General features: G+C 38.4%; 1 protein-coding gene across 20 annotated transcripts in view; it reads right to left on the bottom strand.

Annotated features, from left to right (window-relative positions):
* Positions 1–11,445, bottom strand: part of CHL1 (cell adhesion molecule L1 like) — a 221,934-nt gene extending 210,489 nt beyond the window's left edge. For 13 of the 20 annotated variants that reach the window (XM_058288736.1, XM_058288738.2, XM_058288747.2 and 10 more), the window contains exon 1: positions 10,921–11,244. The gene's annotated coding sequence lies outside the window, so the exon portion shown is untranslated. Of the gene's footprint in view, positions 1–9,872; positions 10,185–10,920 lie in introns of those variants that run through there. The other 7 variants (XM_058288739.2, XM_058288748.2, XM_058288742.1 and 4 more) reach the window with 6 other exon arrangements.
* Positions 11,446–24,085: the final 12,640 nt, after the last annotated feature.

Raw genomic sequence — 24,085 nt, 5'->3', positions numbered from 1 at the left:
GACTGCATGGTTAATTGAGGCAGTAAATACTAACTGCAGCAATTGTTTTACTATTAAATACAATGATGGGTTTTTAATGGCTACTATCCAAAATTACAATAGAGAAAAATGGTTTATTAGTAATAATAATAGCTGACCCTTTTATCTTCAAAGCACTTTACAAATATTAGCTCATTAATCCTCCAACTGTCACTGGGAGGCAGTAGTAAATATTGTTTCTGTCCTCAGTTTACAGCTATGAGACCAAAAAACAGAAGAGAATAACCGAGTTTTCAAAAGAAGGTTTTGTTCATGGAGACCAATTTCCAATTTAAACAACTCATATCAATTTTTATACATGATTGGATGTCATTCACTCTGATGACTGTCAGCCTATATTAGGAAAACAGTAGTTAAGGTCAAATCCACTTGACTTAGAGATGCAAACAGGAGTTGCACCTGAATTGTCCGACGCTGGTCCTTTAATTTTATTTCAAGCAAATCAATTGGGTTCAAAATCTATTCATCCCAAATCAATTACATGCAGAAACTTGCATGCATAGAAAAAGCAGTCTGTTGAGACCCTAGCTCCTTGGAGAATTGCTAAAGGTCACAAAGAGAAATGGGGTCAAGGTCAAATTAAGCAGGTTTGTTTTGGCTTTCTATTTTTATCCATTCACTTAGATCTCCTTCGTTTCACAGAAAATTGTATCTGCACAATTGTGCACAATATTTTTAATTTCTGACAGTTGTATAATGCCTTAAGTATTCTTTACATCTTTACAATTTTTCTAATGAATGAATTATTCACTGGGTCTTCAAATATATTTTACAGAGTAAGTTTCAAAAGTCCCTGAATTCACAACACAAAAATAAATGCATTTATTGAGAAGCCAAGTGCATATATCAGAAAAGCAGGAATGGATCAAACAACAGCCTGATATTGAACCCATTCCATGTATTCCAGCAAAATGGGGTCTGTTGGCTATCTACAGCAGAAAGCAAACATATCTTTGTTATTACACAAAAAATGGGCCTCTTCAAGATACTCAGCATTTGAGGATGCTCTTTCTATTTCAAACCAAAACATTCAAAACTCTCTGAAAAATTCCAGATATTGACCATTGCCTGGACTATAGCATGGCTTTTTTCCTTCTTCCTTTTTATTTCTGGTCTGAAATCTTATAATAATTGACAACTGCTAATAAAAATGATGTCATTATTATGATCAATGTCATTTACAAGCCATTTTCAATGACAGCAAGGCTGGTGTAGCATCTGCCATTGACAACTATTTCTATCTTAATCTGGAGTGGAGATATACCTTTCAGAGATGACAACCATGTAAAGCAATTTGTTACACATAATGCCCACACTTGAGGAAAATCCATGCATATTGATATTATGGAGCTTCAGAAACACTCCTACCAAGAAATAATAAATGGCAATGAAGGCAAGCAAATGGTATGGGGAAGGAGAAGTTTGCTTTATGCATATACTGGTGCCGGGGGAGGAGCAGGCACAGTCAGAGCACCAAATGCTTATGTGACATGATTTGGGAGCAAACACAAAAACCCTCCTCTGCCGATAGGTCTTCCTCATAGAAGTCCCTCACTACTACTGATCTTTTGTATTAAGGGTTTTAACACCTCTTTAAAATGCCACCATTCCTGGGATGACAATGCATTATCATGTAATACTTTAGGAGGATTCCTTTTTAACAACTTTTCTACAGGTTTACTGGAGAGATTGGGATATAGAGCAGGTAAGTTTGGATGGAAAAACAGGGAAGAGTGATAGTTCAAAGTGAAGACCAACGTTGGAGAATCCTGCTAATCACAGGGCACTGACGGGCATCGTACACTTAATAAGGAAAGTCCACGAGAGAAAAGCAAGGATACTGAAGGAGTATGGTGGACTCAAAGGCAGTGCTGCGTAGCAGTTAGGAGCTGGGGGTAAAGAATGGGATGCCTCTGAATTTGCATCCTGGTTCTGCCACTTCCGAGCCATGTTGTGTGACTATGTCTGTGCAACCCAGTTCACAACAGGTATTATGATAAATCACTAATGTGGAGATAGCAAAATTCATAATAATAAATAATTAATGGCAGTTATTTAAATATCTACCCGGAACAGCCTTAATCCTGTTTCTGTCACAAAATAGTCACAAAATAATAGCTTTTTTGAGGGACTGGTCACTGTTAATGTCTCATAGGACCCATAAAAACCATATAAAAAAGGAAAAATCTACTTTCCCTGTCTTTGGAGAGGACTACCTCATTCAACCCTGGCAATATAACTGCTGACTTCTAAAATATTTCCCCTAAAGTAATTATAGTGCTCAATATATCTTAACTCTGGATTTGCTTTAAAAGGAAGGAAGGAGAAGGGAGGAAGGGAGGAAGGGAGGAAGGGAAAAAGGAAGAAAGATAAGATTTCAGATAAATCTAAAACTAAGCTGTCTGTGAATGGGGTTATAAATCAGGATATCTGAGCTTTAGTTCTGGTCTCATCACTGCCTAGCCAGTTTATTGACCTTGCTTCAGATTTTCATCTATAAAATGGGCCAACAATCTGTTCCTTTTTTGTTTTTTGTTCCCCATGTCATTGTAAAAGTCAAATGAGATGATATGGGAAAATTATCTGAAAAGCATAAAACACTAAAATAATGCTGGATATTATGGTTTTTAATAGAAATCTTCAGAAGTTATCTTTCAAATGATAGAAATGCAGTGTCTAGTGTCAGAGTCTCAGAAGAGGTCAATATTTAACTTCCCCCTGAACCTGAGATGTATTATTTCCTTCTAGCACAGCAATCCACAAAATATCCTATAATAAGCAAATGTTCTGCACTTTACATTCCTTAGCAAAGATCTCAATGCAATAATAAGCTGAATCCACAATCAATATTAAGATCATCGATGATTCTTCTTACCTGCTTACCTTCTATTGCACAGGTGAATACATCCCTTACTTCTGGGAAACACAAATTTCTCGTATCAGGATATTACAATGCACCCCTGATCTGTTTCCCCATCGTCATCACACTCATGTCACTATGTTAAAGAAAAGAGATCCTACCCCAGAGAGTCAAATGTTCAGGTCACAGCAACTATCAGCTGCCAGGTTGTTATTTGAGGACATCCCTACTTTCCAGGCATGATATCTGAAATCCCTAGCATTCCAATATCCACTTTCAGCATAAGCTTTTGTTCTAGAGAAACCTCTGCTAAAATGCAAACATGTTACCATAGAAGCTGTAATATATTTGACCATATTTTTTTGTGTTACTCTTTGCTGTATCAGCTCTCATCATAGACAGCAGAGATAAGGGAATGGACAAATTTATTTGGATGTTTGGAAGTCACAGCTAAACACATCTGTGGTTACCAGCACGCCTACCTGGGTAATGGAAGAAGGGAGGAGAAAGAGAAAGGAATAACAAAGGAAAATGGAAGAAAATAGCCCTGAATGCAAAATCCTATCTGATTCTCCATTTTGCTTTAGATTTGGCAGTTCAAGCTTCCCCCTTCTCTTCAACTCCCATTCCACAAATTTGAAGGCTTCAATGCACGCTGGATATTCTTCATCACTGCCGCTAGATCCAGGTCCATTCTTTTCCAAGCCGAAGGAACTGACCTCTACAGACCACCCCAACCAGGCTCCCATGCCTTCTGACTGCTGGTGGGGTTCGCCACCCTGAGCAAGTAGCCAGGGAACTCAAGGCCGAAGGAGAGAGGCACCTTGTGATTCAACAGTGGCTATGTTCCTTTACCCAAAGTCCCATCTGGCAACTATTCCCTGGAGCTACTGCTCATGCATCCTTCCTGTATCTTCTTCCTCCTCTTGTCCCTTCAAGAGAAGAGGCAGTATCAGCTCCCTGGGGCCTTACCAGCCATTGTTGGTTTCTCTTAACCAGTCCCTTCTTTAAACTTTCTTCAATTATCCTTTGTGAGTATGGCCTATATGTAATTAAAGACCGACATGAAGGTGACAGGAGTCCAGGTTTTCCCCAAAATAGACAAAAACTTGGGGTCCTTCAAAGCTTCTGTGGGCATATGTATTGTTTAAAAACCAGAAATTCTTCATTCTTCAAACTGCTAGAAGAAGGGTGATGGATTCATACGTCTGCCAGGTCCAGGCCAGAATTGTGTGATGCAGAGTTGATGTAAAGCAATAGAAAGTGGTGGAAGTCTGGTGAACTGGAACATTCCAGCTATTTCTAAAGCCAGTGACACTCCCTGCCACTTGGGTATTCAGGCCCAATGTTACTAGAACTTCAAGTTTTTCAAGATAGGCCAGAAATATGGATTTTTTAAAAATGTGAAATCTCCAGTTTCTAAATATTAGCTGAAATATTTCGAAAACACTTCTTGGGTCAAAGAAAACACATACATAGGCTGGTTTCAGTCCAAGAGACATTGATTTGGATATTATATACACTATAGTGTCTCTTCCTTAGACAAAGAATTCTGCTTTTCTTTACAGTGCAAAACTTATAACAAGAAGAACAGAAAATCTCATCTACATAGCTCTTTCTGACACACTAATTTAGTGGAAAATCAGTAACTCGCCCTCTCTTATTTGAAAATTCATGTCAAAATGGAGAATCATTCAGAATTCAAGTCAAAGAAATCTTGATATCTCGGCCTGCTCTAAATGTATGAAACTAGTCAAATCACTTAATTTCAGTGTGGCTCACTCCATTCATCTGCAAAATCAGGATAACGGCTTCTTTCCTGCCATCTTCACTGAAACATTTGGCTGAGAAATGAAATAATACACAGCAAATGAAAAGCAAATCTGTGCTCTCCAGAGAATAAAGTGCTTTCAAACCACAGAGATTAGTAAGAAACACTTCATAGTTTTGCCAAAAAGTTTTTCCTTTCCCAACTAACTTTCATGACACCAAAGTAATAACTGTGAGTCAATGTCTCAGGCAAATGTGATCTTATGGAAGATCTACCCATTTGAAAGCCATGGTTCTTAAAACTGGGAATTTATTAAAATCTCATGTGGAGGTTTTATAAATCCAGATGCTCAATTACCATCCCCAGAGATTCTGATTTAATTGATCTGGAGTTTTCAGAAACTCTTCAGGTGATTCTTTGTTGCAGCCTAGCTTGCAAACCACCATGATAAGGCATTTTCAAATATGTGAAAAAAACTCTAATAGTTTATTTATATAAAATTGATGTAGGTATCAAGAGTTTTCCATTTGATAGCACCACTACTCAAGAGTCACACTTATTCACATATAGGGTGATATAAACGCATACAATTATCTCTATTTTGGTCTCTTCATTCACACATGAGCATGATTCTGAAAAGATAATAATTATTATAACAAAAAAGAAAGCATTTATTGAATACTTAATAAGTACTAATAAGCTGCCCATCTACACTGCCCCATGCAAATATCCAATGGATATCATTACTCATTTCCATAGAAAAAATTTAGCCTTAGAGAAGTTAAAATGACTTACCCAAGGCTGCGATGGTTTGAAGCTATATGAACATCAGCGAAGTATGTTCTTAAAGCTAATCCATTGCTATAGGTGTACACCAACTGTAAATAGGAACTTTCCAATTAAGGCATGGCCTAGGATGGGTCTTAATCCTCTTAATGGAGTCCTCTATAAATGAGATGAATATGGAGAGAAAGCCATGGAAGCAAGATGAAACCAGTGAAACCAGGGAGAGAAGGGAAAGACCAACAGACACTGCCATGTGCCCTACCATGTGACAGAGTCCAGGATCACCAGCAGAAGGTCTTCAGAGAGAAAGTATTGCCTGATGATGCCTTGATTTGGACATTTTCATGACCTCAGAGCTGCAAGCTTGTAATCTAATAAATCACCATTGCAAAAGCCAATGCATTTCTAGTACATTACTTTCGGTAGCTTTAGCAAACTAAAACAAAGGTCATACGCTTAAGAGATGGTAGAGTTAGATTATGAACATCACCAGCTTGATTACAGAGCCAGTATATTCAACCACCTATCATTTTGCTTCCCACTGTGCCAGACACTGTAAGGGTTTATGGGATGAATAAAATGGGATGTGTGCCCTCAAGGAGTTTACGATCTGAGAAGGAAATTGAGATGCATGCTAAAATTCATAGACTGTAAAACAAAATGAAAAATGATGTGAGTATAATCCCTAGAGTCAAGGAGAGGTGGATTAAAAGATGGGCAACTGATTGTTCTGCTGAATTCCTATTCTGCAATGACAGTGAAAAAGATGTACCCAAACATGAAAAGGTGAATGGGATAAGACAGACAAGAGAAGAAATCCTGGTCAAAGTACAGAATATATTTATGTATTTTTCAATTTTAATACATTTGTTTTATTATTCTTTCCATCATTTACCAGCATCAGTATTATCAGATATTTACAGCTTCCCCCAAATTTGCTGAATTGTCAGTTCAATTAGCAAACCATGATTTCTAAAGAATTCCTCTCTATTTCTGATATTGAAATTATGTGGACACACATAGACAGACACTGAATAATTTGACTTTCAAAGAGATATACAGGTTGCATTCTTTTGCTAAGGACAAATTAATATGAAAATGAAATACACATTTTTACAGAAAATACAAAATTTGAAAATAACATGTTTTTTCTTTGTATTTTTATTATCTAAACACAATGGTAAGATAAGCAGGGACATTTTTTTATTCACAAACATAAAATCTCAATTAGTTATGGTCTATTTGTGCACTGACTGAAAACATTTGTTAAAAAAACAGAATTTTCTAGCTTACTAGATAAATATACCAGAAGAAATTGCAAAATAATGTTAGGTTGCCAAGCAACCACAGCTCTGCTCTCTCGTTTGTGATCAGTTCTACTCATTCATCTAGCTTCCTAACTCAGTGCTAGAGAATTCCAACCAATTTGTTTCCTGGGAAAATTATAGTGACTTTTGGTAACACAATAACACATATTCTCAGAAGATAAACTTAGATGCTCTTTTGATCAAAGGGATGTGTTAATTCATTATTCTCTACATGGTGCTAATGAGAAAACTATAATTAACAACACTATTGCAACTCACATAAAATAAACTGCAGTAATTAGTAAAATTTAAGGTGTTAACCAACCTCCAAAATTAGAAACCACAGAATCTTTCCTACAATAAAGATGTAGAGAAAGGAGAAAACATCATATCTAATTAAATTGAGAACTGTTTCTACCACTCCCCACCAAAGGGCGGGGGGCGGGGGAGGACATGAACAGATCAACTGTATGTACGAGATCCACTTTAATAGCAGATGAAATGGCTCAATGCCAATTTCCTTGTAAGTACACATAAAATGCTGGCAAATAATGTAATCTTTTCTTTGAAAGAATGCTTAGTTCAATATTTTTCCAGGAATGAATAGAAGGAATATTATGCTTTCACTCATTAGCTGCGTTAACTTAGCATATTGTATGTAAATCACCATAATAATTGCATTCTCTTCAGACTGAATTAGTTAGAATGAAGCTGTAATCAAAATGTTCATAATTGAAAATATAGTATTCTCAGGCTTAGTTTGAAAAAATAACAGCAAATGCTGAGTGAATCAGATAATATAGTACATCACTGAAAATAGCCTTAGTGCAGAGACAAGTTTATCCTCTTAATTACACCTTTGCATGTTAATTGGCTTCCTAAATTCAGGACCCAACACCTCCAGACAGGTCATGGTTTTCTACTGTAACCCTTTTTCTTTGTCCCCACTGAAGCTTCCCATGCATATTATTGCTGAGTTATTAAAAGAAAATACAAAGTGGTGAAAAGCTAAATTTTGTTTCTAATATATTAGACCCAATTGCTCTGTGGCCTGTCATAAATCAAAGGGCAAAATAATTTCCAGTAAATGAAACATTTAATACCAAAGCTCCTGGGAAACAATATGCAAATGATCACATGAATTTCAGGCAAGCTGTCACACTAATTCCTCAAGGTACCTTTTAAAGATGACATACTCATTGTGAAGATGGGGGTGTTGTCTTGCAAAATCTAAACTTGAAGCAATACTCTACTATCTGAATGGATACTCACAGGCTTCCTGACACTCATTCCTTCAAATCTAACTCTCTTAGTTCCCGTATATTACTTAATTTTCTCTTATCAGATAAAAACTACTGGAATCTTGATAATTACCCATAATTAACTCTCCATAATGGTGAATCCCACTAAATTATTTCAATAAAGCAATTTTGGATGAAACAACCTCCTGTGTTCAAGGATTTCAGGAGTAAATGATAAAATCAGGCTTCTATCCAGCAAATATTTTTTAGGCAAGATTTATTTTGCAAAAGTCACTGAGATTTGTGATGGTGACATCTATCGACCTTTAGGCACCTCAAGTCCATATTTTAATGAGTAAATGATTTTTAAAATTAACTTAAAACACTTCATTTAAAGAGATAAATTAACTTAAAAATAATAAATTAGGTGCAAGGTCAAATCCTGCTAGACCTGCAATTAGGCCCATGTGTGTACAGTTTTTCTCCATTACAAGGTTAGTTGGTGCAGCTATATAACCATAAGGTAGTAATAAAAATCTACAACCTTAACTTTCAAGGAAGAGACCCTTAAGTGTGAATGCAATAGAGAACGATCTAGAAAAAATAAATGTCACCATAGTTCTGTACTTCTGCAGTGAGGTGGATACAAACATGCCCTGAAAGAGATTTTAATGAACTGCCACAGCCAGCATTCACACCTGCCAGGTAATAACTATTTGTCTCCATTTATTCGCTGACAATATTCAAGAGCTTGCAAGCAATGATTACACACCAGGCTTTGCCATTACCAGAAGTAAATCCACTGTAGCACTTAAAGCCATAAAATGGAAAACTGGGATATACATTAGACTCTAGAACCAACTTAAATTATGAAAGCCACAGAGAGGTTCATCACAGAGACTGAAATTAAGACAGACCCATCTGCAACACAAGCAGGTGAAGGGAGGAAACCCAAAGTCTTACTCACAAAATCATGGAATAAACTTTTCTCCTTGTCATTGCTTTCTCAAACAGCTTTCTAAGCTTCTCCTTCCATCAACGTACTGACAAGTCAACTTGAGTAGCAGACGGTCAGTTTGTCTGTCCCAGTCTGCTGCAAGCCAGAAACTCATAGGAGTTGGATCCGACAGTAATATTAATGGTAAATGACATTACTAAGGTGTTAACCGTCCTCCAAAATTAGAGGGCACTGCACATTGCCTTGAAAAAAGATGTAGAGAAATGAGATCGCACCATATCTAATTACATTGAGAATTAATTAATTGTAATGCCATTAGCAGCAATAACTAAGCTCTGAGTGCTTATTATGCACCAGGCACTGGACTAAGCTCTTTACTAACATTATCTTAATTCCTATATTGTAACAACCCAGTAACGAATGTATTGTTATTATCCCTATTTTTGAAAGGGTAAACTGAGGCAAGGAGCAGTTCAACTGGCTCCTTCAAAGTGACGAACCACAGAGGGGAGCGAGCTGGAAATCCAGCGGACGTGGGCGCCACCGGAGACTGCCTTGGGCGAGCCCAGGTGGCTCACCAGTTGCCCACCTGCGGCGCACGCGCACGCGCACCCGCACACGCCCCGACCGCGCGCGTTTCGGCGGGAGCGCGCCAAGCGCACGCGCTTGCTCCAGCGGCCCCTTGGCAGGCGGCTGGGGTTTCAGCGCCGCTCCCGGGAACCGGGCTGAGTGCCCGCCCGCCTCGCGGGAGGCTCAGGCGGGGGACGCCCCCCGCGCCGCCGGCCCGCTGCGCCCTGCACACCTGCTCTCGGCCCCGCGCCGCCCACCGCGGTCCCTGCCCGCTTTGGGGGCCCACAGCCCCGCCACCCGCCCCGCGTTCGCCGCTGCGCGCAGCCCCCGGCGTGGGTACCTGGGCCCGCGGCGGCGGCCGCGGCTCCCCCGGCTTCGCGTTTTTCGCAGGAATCCCTCACCCCGGCCCCTGGCTGAGAAAGTGAAGCTCGCCGTGAGCGCGAGGAGTGGGAACGGAGGGGTCGGCGCTCCCCAGCCTCCCGGCTCCAATCCCTGCTCTCCAAATTAATCACTTTCTCTGTGCCCTCCCTCCCCACGCACACTCTCACTCCAGAAAAAAAAAAAAAAAGAAGAAAAGAAAAAAGAGAGAGACACAAAGAGGAAGAAGGGACCCTCCGTGACTGGCATCTCTAGCTCCCCCAGCTCGGCTACTAGGGCGCCATGGCAACCAGGCCCCCGCCTGCCCTCTTGCACCCACCGTGGTCTGGGGAGGGGGGACTCCCGCCCATCCCCCGTTTTCTCGCCCCCACCTCCACCCCTGCTGTCCTCAGGTCCCCATTCCAGGCTGGGGGCAGGTCCGGAATCCCACCGTGAGGATGAATCCTCTTCTGAGAGTGGGAGCCAGGCTGAGGGGAGGGAGGGACTGTGCCTACCACCCAAGACCCGGGCGGGGGCCAGGGCCGAGAGGCTGGAATGGACCCCAACTCCAGGTTGATCTCTGACCCCCACTCAGGAGAGGGCTGGAATCTCCCTGAGGGTCTGGAAACCCCCCCAGAGGGTGGGAGGGGGAGCGAGAGGGAAGAGACAGTGGATCAACCTACCCAGGGCCAGGGGAACATTGGGGGCTGGAGGCTCGGAGGAGTCCCTGTTTATCCCATCGATCTGACCCGAAGCTCTCAGAATCCAGCCTCAGGCACCTGGGGGGCGGGTCTGGGAAAGGGGGTGTCCCTTCCCGGGTTAGGACTTGGGGACCTCTACCACCTCAATTTGGACAAGGATGGAGCCGTGATTGCGCACCATTTCCTTTCCACAAATGGGTTGACTCCCTCTTTATAGGAGCAAATCCTTAACCTTCTCTGCATCTCGCCCAGAGTTGGCTGAAGGACGGGTCAGGGGAGCCCCCTGGGCTAGCAAAAGAGATGCAAATTGACCCCCACCCGACCACACACCTGAGTCGCCTCCGACACCGGATCCGTCCGGCGGCTTCCCGGGGGAAACTTCTTTCCCAAGCTGGCTTGGAGCGAGGACGTGCAGGGTCCAGCCGCCCTGGGCGGATCCAGGGGAGTTCCTTGCCTGCCGCTCCCGGCTGATCCCCACGCAGATCTGCCCGCGGAGATCCCGCGTGACCCCTCCCGCTGCTGACACTGGCCGGGAGAAGGCAGGACCTGTGCTGGCTTGCACCCGGATTCACGCCCTCCTGGCGGAATCTGGCTGGTGCCTCTCCTCTTCTCTTCCTTAGTTCTGCTTCGCCACCCCTCACCCACGCCGCTTATTTCCCTCCCTTTGCACACTCCCTTGGGACGGGGAGAGTTAAAGCCTTAAGACTATTTTATATTGAAAAGCTAGGGAGGGAAGCAAAACTTTCCCCCTCATTTTCAACACCTTTGGTGAAGAAAGGTAGGATCTCTGTCCCCTTTATTTGCCAAAGAGAAATTTAAGAGAAACCCCTCCCCTCTACCGATGGTTTCACTCAGTACATATTCCAGACACGGATCGCCAGTCTGGTTTTTCCCCATTGCCGCGTGTCAGAGGGGTGCGGTGCATGTATCTAACAGCATATTCTCCTGGCTTTCCCTCCTCATTTAGAGCTATGCTGATTCTTGAGGTTTAATTTACAAAAGCTGTTCATACTATCAGCCATATATTTAAATTGGGGGACCTTATCACTGTTACCATCTTTTAAATTGTATTATAATGTTTTTGGTCATAATTTTACCATATAGTGCCCTAACATTTTTCCCTATTTATTCTCTCTTAATTCACTATTAAAAAAAAAAAAAAAGGAAAACCTGTGTACTTATTTCCAATTCAAAAAGCCATTTCTGATGCCTTATCAATTCCACCAATATATGTAAATATTTATTTTAGTATCTCGAAGTTAATATGGAAAGTTACAGGCTTTTATCTTATTGTCCACACTTTATATTTTGTCTCACCATGGCAAACATAATACTGACAAATTATATTTTCCAAATATGTCACACTGTGCAACTTTAAAAAAATCCTATTGAATTTAAGTTCTTTTTGTTGCTAAGAGAATCACTGACTTCTAATTTTTGCTCCAATAAAGCTGTGAGAGTGACCTTACTGTCTAGTTTTGTTCTCATCTAGTGCCTTGAACAATGAGGACCATTTAGAGCTGTGAGCTACCCTTGGAGTTGGATGCCACTACTCACGATTCAGCGTCAGAGGCAACGGAATAAAATATTTTGAAAATGAATAAATGGACTTTTAAATTTTAATAATTGCCAACCTTGGAGCCCTAATTCTGTCAGTTCATGTGTGGGCTCACTTCCTTCTGACTGTGTTGGCAAATTGCAAATGCAAGTGAGGGCAGGATTTGTCCTGAGTTTAAAATGTACAGCTAGAGTAATTTCTTTGCCTGAGGCATCATTATTCACAAGGCATGTTTCTAAAGTAGAGACAAAGATGGAATATTGAATATAATTCCAACAGGGAAAATAGTGTGCCTGTAGGAAAACATTTTCCAAGGTCAAGGAAACACAAAAGAGATATAAAGTCAAGTTGCTCTCAGGAGTTTACCATCTTCTGGGTAAATGCTCTCTGAGAAAAGGAGTCAGGAATTTTGGCAGAGCCAAATAGCTCTCTTTTTCCTCTGTGATTTATTTGGTTGATAGTAGGATCACTATTAAAAAATCACAAATATTTATTGAGCACCTACTATTGACCAATCACTGCTCTAGCTGCTAGGATGCATGGCAAACATCAAGAGACAAGGCCAATTGCTTCTTTTGAACTGGGTAATTCAAATATCCAAATTATATTAGAAAGTACCAAGACACAAAACCCAAAACAAGAAGATGAATTGTCAGTTCCTAAATAGTTTTTTTTTTCTTTAGAAGAAAATAGCATACTTCTTTGCCTATGACACTGCATAAAAATGAGGAAATAAATGTCTTACTAGGGACAGCAATTAAGTCAGTATTTACACTATACACTTTATCCCAGACAATAAAAATTTAAGAAAGAATGGAGGGAAAGGGAAACATGGGGAAGGAAGGAAGGAATGAAGAAAGAAAAGGAGGGAGGGAAGGAGGGAAGGAGACAGGGAGAGAGGGAGGAGAAGGGAAGGAGGGAGAGGAGAAGGAAAACGAACAAATGATGAACCAAGAAAGGAAAACAGCATTTGAAAGAAAGCGAACCAATTTTAACCAACTAAAGGAAGTAATTTTTTAAAAAATGCAAAATGCAGGCAGATGTAATCTCCAAAAATGGGTTTGTATTGTTAATACATTATCAAAGGCAGGCAACAAACCCAGGCTTCGCAGCCCAAAGAACTCAGAATTCTACTGCCTCAGCTTCCAGAAAGGCTGGAACCCAAGGCCAGAAGGCAGCCTTCAACCAGAGAGGATGCTTGTGCTGAATATACCTTCTGCTGCTGCTTTGGAACTCTCCCCTGGCTTTCATTCTACTGTCTGACACTTCGTTCAGACCTATTTCCCACTCAACAAATAATCCTAATCAATCAGGCATCACACAGTTACATGTAGGTGCTGGAGAAAAACTATATATTCTTATGAATTACATGGCAAATTGATTGCAGTATCCTAGAAAAGTGTGTATTTCTCTCTCACAATCAGCTCATAGGAAGACTGATTGTAAAAAAAAAAAAATACAACTCTTAAACCACAAATGAAAGAGAGAAAGGGGTTCTTTCATGAATAGAAGCAGAAGGTGAGAGAGATAGGTCAGTCATCTGGAAAAAGATAAAAGGTATTAAAAGCTGGGGTATTTTTCAGCTTTTATTGCTGATTTACTGCCTCTCTACCCTCCCCCACCCCCGCCCCAACCTGAACCATCATTTGGTATTATTCCCAGAGCTAGGGCCATTGGAGGAGTATTGCATTTTGGCAAAGCTGAGCAGCTAGTGATATGGCATCATTCCTAGAAAAATTGTTTAGCAGAGAGCTGTAGTTTTGGAAATGGCATTTCAGTCTAGCAGTTCCAAACTGTCACAGATCGATAGAGGTTTTCTGGCCAATTGCTGTAATAATGGTAAGCAGGATGTTCCACTGAGAAATAGACCCTTCAAAGGCAACCTTGGAAGTACAAAGCAGTCACTTCCAGCATAGATATACATAAAGCTAAAGAAAACCATATTAACTCTTCAAAGTTATAATGACAGAGTCAATACTCATTTAACTTGTTCTTTAATATGGGAACAAAAGGACATGTATTAAAAATCAAAGCAAAATAATTCTGGAACAAATAAAAAGGTAAAATCTTGTATTCCATGCCATGGATCAACCTTAGGAGATCATAGAGTCTGAAACTTCCACTATATTTAAAAGGGCTAGGGCCAAAATGATGAAAGAGGTTGTTGATGTGGGAGGAGTGGGGGTGGGGTGGGGTGTGGGCTATATGGGAACCTCTTACATCTTTTACTGTAACATTTTTTGTGATCTATGTATCTTTTTAAAAAAGACAAAAAAAAAAGGTAATTGTAAGGTCATTAATAACATTATACTTCTGTCACAAAGATAATGCTAAGCTTTATCAAATCTCATACTTTAAGGTATCCATAGATTCCTTACAGAGATCAGAAAGATTTTTCCACTCTCCAAATCAGAAAGGCCCAGTGATCTATCACAGCTAGTTCACTCTCCTATTAGTGGTTTGCTCCAAAGGTCTATGCACCCATGTTTTAGCTCATAGGCCTATAAATTGGGTTATCTGATTAATTCAGATTTATTGGGGATTGTCCTAGTATTTTTGGAGGATGGATATTTCATCCCAACTTCTCTATTTCCATACATAATAAAAACTCTTTTCAGTTTGGAAGGGACTTCAGATATCATATTGTCGAATAACCTCCCTTAATACTTAAGGAAGGCAAGGCTCAGAAATTTTCTCAAAGTTGTACAACTGTTTCGTAACCTAGAATATATTGAAAATCTCCTAATTCCTAATCTTGTATCATTTTAGAATATGCAAATTCACTGCTATCTTTGTAGGTAATTTTATTTATTCCAATTCTGCCACAGTAAACAAGAAAAACAGTGGACAGTGAGATAGTGATGCCAGGAGTAAAAGGGTTGAACATTACAGAGACAAATATTACCTAAAATGAAGGTTCTTAGTTCACCACTTTCTTCTGTTTATTTTGGCCAATTGATTTTCAAAGTAGGTTTTCCCACTCTCAATGTAAAGGACACATGATGGAGAAAAAAGAGAGGCCCACTGGGTCTCATAAATAAAGGATTTTCTTGTGCCAAGCCACTGGTTGCTCCTCCTCCCCCCAATCTGTTCTTTCTTTCCTCCTGGGCACATGGCCACTGATCCAAAGGCTATATTTCCCAGTCTCCCTTGTGGCAAAGTCTGGCCTTATAACAAGGTTCTAACAAAGGGACATGAATAGAAGTACTATTGGCAACTTCCAGGACTTCTTCTTAAAGATAAACTGGACTCATTCCTCCCTTTCCATCTAACTACCCTACAATGATGAATGTCTCTTGTTAGGATATCAAAGGAACCTCCTTAGGCTGGCTCAGAACTTACTCATCAATTCTTCACCATGAAGAATTGAACTTCTCTCTCTGTTTTGAGTCAATGATTTTTGGGGTCTCTTTATTATAACTGTTTTGCCTCAACCTTAACTAATTATGATCTCTGTTACTAAAATAACTGCAGAAGAATAGACAAGAAAAATAGTAACAGTTGTTTCTTTTTGGCCTGCCTAGCATTCATCTACATCCATTCTGGTATCAGCTTAACCATCTCTAGGGACTAACATCTCCTTTCTCATGTGGCTGAGTTGAGACTAATTCCAACTCTCCCTACCTACCCATGGTCTAGGTGTGTGGCACAGGGATGACAAAACAATATTTTCTATACCTCTGCCTATGGAACAAGGAAGGACATTGGACTCAAAGGAATCAATGTGAGACCCACCTGAGACTTGTGACTGAACAATAAAAAATGAAACTGAAGATTGCTCAGCAGGCATGAGGTAAGGCAGAAGAAGCTGGTAGCCATCTTATCACCATTTAGAGCTTGCCTGAGACAACAGCTTCCATATAAAAAAGAGAAGGAGAGAGACAGATACTTAACAGTATTATTTGAAGACTAGATCAGACAAAAGCCAAAAATGGAATACAACTTGATGCAGTTAGCTGAATGGGAAAAAAAATTATTTTCTTTGTTAAATCAGAAACCATTTGAATTGTGTCTTGATTTTGCTGTTGTTTTTCAATTAAAATAATTCTTATTCACTATAGATTCCTAGGTAAGAACAGTCCCTTGGGATTGGCTGTTTAACAAAAGGGGTTGTGCCTTGGAAAAGTCCTTCATTTAAGAAAAATATAACCAGACAACCAGCAAGATGGCAGCAAAGTAAGAAGCTCCTAGAGTCAGCTCATGCTACAGGATTGTTAGTAATCACCCAGAGCACTCTAAATCACCTGTTTGGGGGCTCTGGGATATCAGAAGAGCATCCTACAACATCCATGAAAGAATGGAAGGAAGAGACAGCCCATCTGAAGGAAAGATTTGTGAGTAGAGCATTCCATGCCATGAAGGCAGGTGCCCATCCTCCACTGGTGACACATGCCTCTTCAGGAGGTAATCTGTGGCTAAAATTGGAAGTTCCATTTTCCAAAAATGGGGGAGGAAGAGATGGTTGGCCACCAACTTCAGCTACTGATTACTAAATTAGGCTGGCTAAAATTTAATCCTAAGAACAGGTAAAGTTCGAACCCATTACTCTGCCCCCAGCATGAGGGGGAGATGGGTACCAGGTCTTTCCACCCAAATCATACTGCAGCCCTAGCCTAGAAGGGAGGAAGCTAGCAGGACCTGCAGGTATATTCGGCTGGCACAGACTGAAGAGTCAGAAGTGTGCTGGGGCAACTGCAGTCATTTTGGACCCACAGAACATATTGCTGCCCACACCTGCAACTCCATTTCTGGGCAACTACAGTCTAGGCCTGCATGACTTAGATTATTACACATGGATGTGGCCCTGTGGCTACAAAGGAGAAAGGTAGGTGACGCTTCATTGGTCTATGGGGCAACGCAGGCAGCCTGAGCCTGCACAGCTTACTTACAGCACCAATTACATGCTCAGCTCCTACTATACAACCAGCAAGGGAGTAAAGGCAAAAGTCCTAAACCAAAAAGAAACTGTACCCAGAATAAATACATCTAGATAGCCAGATACCAAGAAACCAACAAAAAAACTATCATACCAAGAAACAGATTTGTTTCAGTAAAGGAAAAAAGATAAGCCTCCAGAGGACATAAAGGAGTTTAGACAACTAATCATAGATGTTCAAACAAATCTCCATAATAAATTCAGTGAGATGGCTAAAGAGATTAAGGATGTTAAGAAGATATTGGATGAGCACAAAGAAGAATTTGAAAGCATACATAGAAAAAGAGCAGATCTTATGGAGATAAAAGACATAGTAAATGAAATTAAAAGAAACAACAACACTGGAGTCATATGACAGCAGATTTGAGGAGGCAGAAGAAAGAATTGGTGAACTTAAAGACATGGCTTCTGAAAGTGAACATACAAAAGAACAGATGAAGAAAAGAATGGAAAAAATTGAACAGGGTCTCAGGGAACTAAATGACAGCAAAAGACATGCAAACATATGTGTCTGTCATGGGTGTCCCAGAAGGAGAAGAGAAGGGAAAAGGGGCAGAAGGAATATTTGAAGAAATAATGGTAGAAGATTTCCCAACCCTATTGAAGGACAGAGATATCTGTGTCCAATAAGCACAACGTACTCCCATCTGAATAAATATGAATAGACCAACTCCAAGACATATATTAATCAGAAAGTCAAGTGTCAAAGACAAAGAGAATTCTGAGAGCAGCAAGAGAAAAGCAATGCATAATATATAAGGAATACACAATAAAATTAATGCCAATTTCTCATCAGAAATCATAGAGGCAAGAACACAATAGTATGATATATTTAAGATACTGAAAGAGAAAAAATTCAGCCAAGAATCTTATATCCAGCATGACTGTCTTTCAAAAATGAAGGTGAGTTTATAATATTCGCAGATAAACAGAAATTGAGAGAATTTATAGCAAAGATAACATTCTTGCAGGAAATACTAAAGGGTGTGCTACACTCTGAAAAGAAAAGACAAGAGAGAGAGGCTTGGAAGAGAATTTAGAGAGAAGATTATATCAGTAAAAGTAACTAAAAGTCTCAAAAGAGTGGTGAAAATAAAATATGACAGATAAAACCCAAAGGTCAAAATAGGTGAAATAAGAACTGCCTTTATAGTAATAACAGTGAATGTTAATGTAATTAACCCCCCAATCAAAAGACAAAGACTGGCAGAATGGATAAGAAAATATGAGCCATCTACATGCTGTCTACAAGAGACTCACCTTAGACCCAAGGGTACTAATAGATTGAAAGTGAAAAGCTGGAAAAAGATATTCCATGCATGCAGTAACCAAGAAAAAAAAACTGGAGTAGCTATACTATACTTATTTCAGAGAAATAGACTTTATTTTTAATTTTTTTTGAAATAGACTTTAAAACACACTAGTAATGAGCAGTCTGAGGAAGAAGTCAGGGGGAAAAATTCCATTTGCAGTAACAATTAAAGAATCAAATATTTAGGAATAAACTTAACCAATGATGTAAAGCACTTGTATTCACAGAACTACAATGCATTGTTGAAAGAAATTTATAAAGACCTAAATAATTGGAAGAACATTCCATGCTCATAGATTAGAAGACTCAATATCATTAAGATGTCAGTGCTGCCCAAACTGATATACAGATTCAAAGCAATCCCAAATAAAATTCCACCAGCATTTTTTAAAGACATTGAAACCACAATTATCAAATTTATTTGTAAGGGTAAGGGGTCCTGAATAGTCAGAAACATCTTAAAAAGGAAAAGCAAAGTTGGAGAACTCTCACTTCTGGACTTTAAATTATATTACCTAGCTATAGTGGTAAAAAAAAAAATAGCATGGAAATGACATAAAGATGGACACATAGACCAATGGAACCAAAGTGATGTTTAAAAACAGACCCTCACATCTACGGTCAAGTGATTTTTGACAAGCCTATCAAACCCTCCTAGCTTTGACAGAACAGTCCATTCAAAAAATAGTGCTGAAAAAACTGGATATCCATAGCCAAAATAAAGAAAGAGGACCCTTATCTCACACCTTATACAAAAATTAACTCAAAATGAATCAAAGAACTAAATATAAAAGCAAGAACTATAAAGCTTCTAGAGGAAAATGTATGAAAACATTTTCAAGCCCTAGAGATAGGGCTTCTTAAAGGAGAGAAGAGGAGGGCTGAGATGGACTACTGATGTTTAATGTATGTAGAAATTTTAATCAACTTTACTGTAAAAGTGTGGAAATGCATGGAGTTGATGGTAAAGTTACAATGAGCTAGTTTAAAACGGGAATGTGGTTGTAAAGGGTAATCTAGGGATGTAAATGTTAGTTGAAAGAAAGCTAGAGAATAATCTAGGAAGTGAATAATAGTAAACTCAGAGGAGGATGAGACTTGTGGTTGATGGTACAGAGGCAAGAGTGTCCTTTGTGAGCTACGTCACTATTGCAGGGTGGTGGGAATGTGGAGAAGCATGGGAAAAATACAACTGGAGTAACCTATGGACTGTATTTAACAGCAATACTATAATATGCATGAATCTATGACAAAGATGTACTGTGTTGATAATAGGAGAGTATGGAAAAATGTTGCAAATGCATGCTATGGACCATGGATAGTGGTTAACAGTCTGAGGATATTATCTCACAGTGTATAATAAATGTTCCACAATGGTGTGGTATGTTGATGGAGGAGTATTGTATGGGAATTCTGCACATGAGCATAGTTGTTTTATAAGTTCACCACTTCTGTAATAAAAAAAATATTTTAAAAAATAATTGGGTGGGTTGGCAGAAAAATACCCCAAATGAAAGATATGGACTATAGTTAGTAGGATGATTTTTACAATATTCTTTCATAATTCATAACAAATGTCTCACAACAGTGCAAGTGTTACTGGTGGGTTGATGTACGGGACCCCTGTATGATGCTATGCATGTTTGCCTTGTAAATTCACGAATTTAGTATACATTTACTGTTTCTGTAGGTTCATGTATGAATGATAATAATAATAATGTGGGATGGGGAAAATACACCAAATATAAGATACTTTGGTTTGTAATAATATTTTGAGGATGCTCTTTCATTATTAGTTAAAAATGTCTCACAACAATGCAAGGTATTGGTGGTAGGGTGAGGTATGAGAACGCTGTATGATATTATGAATGTTTGTTTCGTAAATTCACAACTTTTACTATACACTTACTGTTTATGTATGTTTATGTATGAGGTGATATAGTTCAATAAATTTTTTAAATAAAAAACAACAACAACAAAAACATCACCCAACTGAGTAGTAATGACTCCCTGAAACCTTGTGTCCAAAAGGTTCTGACACTGCCTTTGGGCTCATCAGGAAAGGGCAAAATTATATATTAATGATGTTTGCAATATTCATATAAATTTGTATAAAATGACCCTCATGTGTCAGGCATTTGCCATCCTTGTTTTAAGGCATTTTTAGGATAAATTGTGCCACAACTCTGATAAGTGTGGGAATTTTCTTTCTTTCTTTTTTTGAATTAAGACATAATGGTACATTCTTATAGTACATCTCCTCAGAGGTTTTAAAAAGAGCCATGGACCAATAAGCCCTCTTTATGTAGCACTCAGAGACCATAATTCATGCTTTTAAATGACTTTTTCCCCTGCAAAAATAAACAAATTAATTAGCATACATGCATTTAAATCACAAATTACTAGTATGTGATATATTGTGCCAATATAAACCCTAACTGAATTCTTTACAAGCATAGCATTGAATTTATTTTCTTTCGGGGGTTAAATGAGACATCAGTTTATTTTTTCATGTTGTATTTCAGAATGTGGTAATCAAACAAACCCAATAAGACATTCGAAACAGCATGCCAGAGTACAATAAGCCTATAGCAAGGGTCCCAAATCTCCTGTTTGAATTGATAAGAAAAATTTACCTTACCTTATAGTCATTTGTTTTTCCATCTTCTGTCATATCTTTTGTGTTTTACACTCTGGTAGTTTTTTGCTAGCTAGTTTCACATAACACTTGTATTGTCCACAGATATAGTTTCCCATAAACAGGTAGCATTTTTTTGGCTTATAATCCTTTTCTAATAGCTCAGTTCATCCACACGATTGCAAAACTAAAAGTTTCGCAAAATTTCCTATCTGGACCATAGATGCCATCTTAAAAGTTATCTAAAACCCAGCAGATTTTAAGGTCTCAAATATGACTAAGGGTGGAAATTTGAAGATGAAAATTTCTGAAATTCATGGGTTTCTAAAATGTTCTAATACAATAATCTTTAGAAGTAAAGAAGTCGATATGCATGCGGAACACATTCAACCAAGATGATAATGAAAGAACACAAATTAAATTGAAAACTTGATAACATCTTTTGCAAATGAAAAAATAGCAAAGCCAAAATATAACCACACTACCCAGTTTCAAGAAGGATGTCATTTTAGACACTGTTAATGGGTACAACCATTTTAGGGAAAATAATTACATAGTATATTAATATATTAAAATTAAATAAGAAAATTAGCAATTATACTTAAGAAGTTTAAAGATGTCCATGCATTTGGAGCCAGAAATTCCACTTCTAAGACCCTATACAATGTAAACAAACATAAAGTCAGAAAACTCTATGCCCATATTCTGTGATAAAATTAATTAGAAATACATAAGAAAATTATTGTTGTGTAGAACTGCTTGAAATTGCCACGATTTTATCATTTTTTCACCAGCAAAATGGCACTTTCACATCATTCAATCTAATAAATTATTCAGTAATCCTGTGAGAAACATCCAATAAAATTATATTTTCGAAGATTTTTAAAATAAATTCTTTCCAATGTAAAGTCATAACTTCTGGTAATGGCTCTTTTGGAGACCAATACTCCTGAAGATTAAAAAAAACAACTATGAACTACGAAACAAAAAAGTAAAAAATAATAAAGGAAAAAGCTATGAACTACTACGGACAAAATGTTTTTGAAAAACTAAATACCTGAAATCATTTGGATGAGGTTGTCACCTGGAAGAAGTTAAGAGCTGAGTATTTTTCCTGTCTTACAGCCTTTAATTGGAGGGCAAGACCCATTCAGTCTGTATTAGCTAACAAATATAAGGAGAGAAAGTGTGCAAGTGTACTGAATTGAAGAATCAGAAGACAGAGTTTGGGCAATCAGTGCTCTGGAAATTGAGAGGGGAAGTATCATCAAGAAGAGAACTCGAGAGTTGATGTTCTAAATTCTGAGTACGTGTTACCAAATACTCAAAAATATACATTAGTAGGGCAGCTTCCAAACAGCTCAGCTGAGGCTGACAGAACTGAACTGATATTTCAGATGTCATCTATTGCAAAGGAAACTGTGGTTTGATTCTAGCTAAGTTTAATGGGGGAAAAAATTGATACTATTTGGAAAACGTAAACTCCAGACTCTCCACAATGCCAAAGAAATAATCCAAAATGACCCAATATATCAAAATAAATGGGGCAATGTGGTCTACACTCAAAGAGAAGACAATGGAGATCAATCCTAAGATGGCCCAATCATTGGAATTTAAAGCAGCAATTACAGTTACATTCAGGAAAATAATAGAAGATTTATTGAAATGACTATAAAATTATGAAACCTAAATACAGAAATAGAATATCTAAAAAAGGACCAAAGAGAAACTCTAGATTTGAAACATACAATATCCGAAAATTTTTAAAAATATGAATTGGCTTAATAGTTGATTGGAGATTATAGAGAACACAGTCAGTGAAATTGAAGATTGATAGAAATTATGCAATCTGAAAAATAAATTAAGAGGTTAGAGAAAAAAGAGTGGTTTGTAAACAGTTTACATGTGCAATAAGAGTTCCAAAAATAAAAGAGAGATGGGGTATAAAATATGTTTGAAGAAATAATACCTAGAAACTTACCAAATTTGGTGAAAATCAGAAATTTATAGACTCAAAGATATCAGCAAACTTTCAGCAGAATAAAAACAAAGGTATCCTCATGTAGGAATGTAATAATTAAGGTGCTTCAGAGAAATAAAGAGAAAACCTTGAAAGCAGCCAGAGAGAAAAACTGCTCATTACAGACAGGAGAACAGCAAGTAAAAACTTGTAAAAGGAAAAAAAAAATACACACACAGAAAACCTGCCAACTTGGGATTCTATATCCAGTGAAAACATTCTTTGAGAATGAAGGCAAAATAAAAATATTTTTCAGGTAAAAATCATGAGAGAGTTGCAGTCATCAGAATTGTATAAGAAATGCTAAAAGAAGTTCTTCAGGTTGAAGGGAGATGACACCAGATGGAAACACAGATCTTTAGAAAGACTTGTTAGAAAGAGCATTGGAAATAGAAAATACGTGGGTAGATATAAAACATTTTTTTTGAGGTACCAGGGCTGGGGATTGAACCCAGGACCTTGCACGTGGGAAGACAGCACTTAATCACTGAGCTACATTGGCTTCCTTGAATTGGTTTTGTTTATTGTTCTTTTTTGTTAGTTTGTTTTATTTTTTCAGGAGGCACTGGAACCAAACTTGGGACCTCCCATGTGGGAGGCAGGATGTCAACCACCTGAGCCACATCCACTCCCCTAAAAGATTCTTTTAAGTTTACTTGTCTGTTAGAAGGAAAAAAACCTACCAGCCCTTCATTCCAACAAAACTGTCATTTTCCCCCAGTTCAATAGAAAATGCACATTATCACATGTACAGAAAATATCATTCCTGATGAAAATGTTTTTCCTGAATTAAAATGTTTTTCCTGAATTAAAAGCTAGCATATTCATAATGCTGACTGTATCCAGTGTTTTACGATGACCACAACTAAAGAAATCTATAGCAATTATGGTGAAAGATCAGTCCAATTAGAGGAAAATGAGAACCCTCTTTTCAGATATAAATTTTACAACATTAATTCTCTAGGAAAAGATCATTTAATTATAATTCAGTCACAGGGCTCTTTACTGATCAGAATGCAAAACACTTAATC

Source organism: Dasypus novemcinctus, chromosome 26 (assembly GCF_030445035.2).
Source record: "Dasypus novemcinctus isolate mDasNov1 chromosome 26, mDasNov1.1.hap2, whole genome shotgun sequence".
Lineage (NCBI taxonomy): Eukaryota > Metazoa > Chordata > Mammalia > Cingulata > Dasypodidae > Dasypus > Dasypus novemcinctus.
This window is presented reverse-complemented; position numbering and strand designations above follow the sequence as displayed.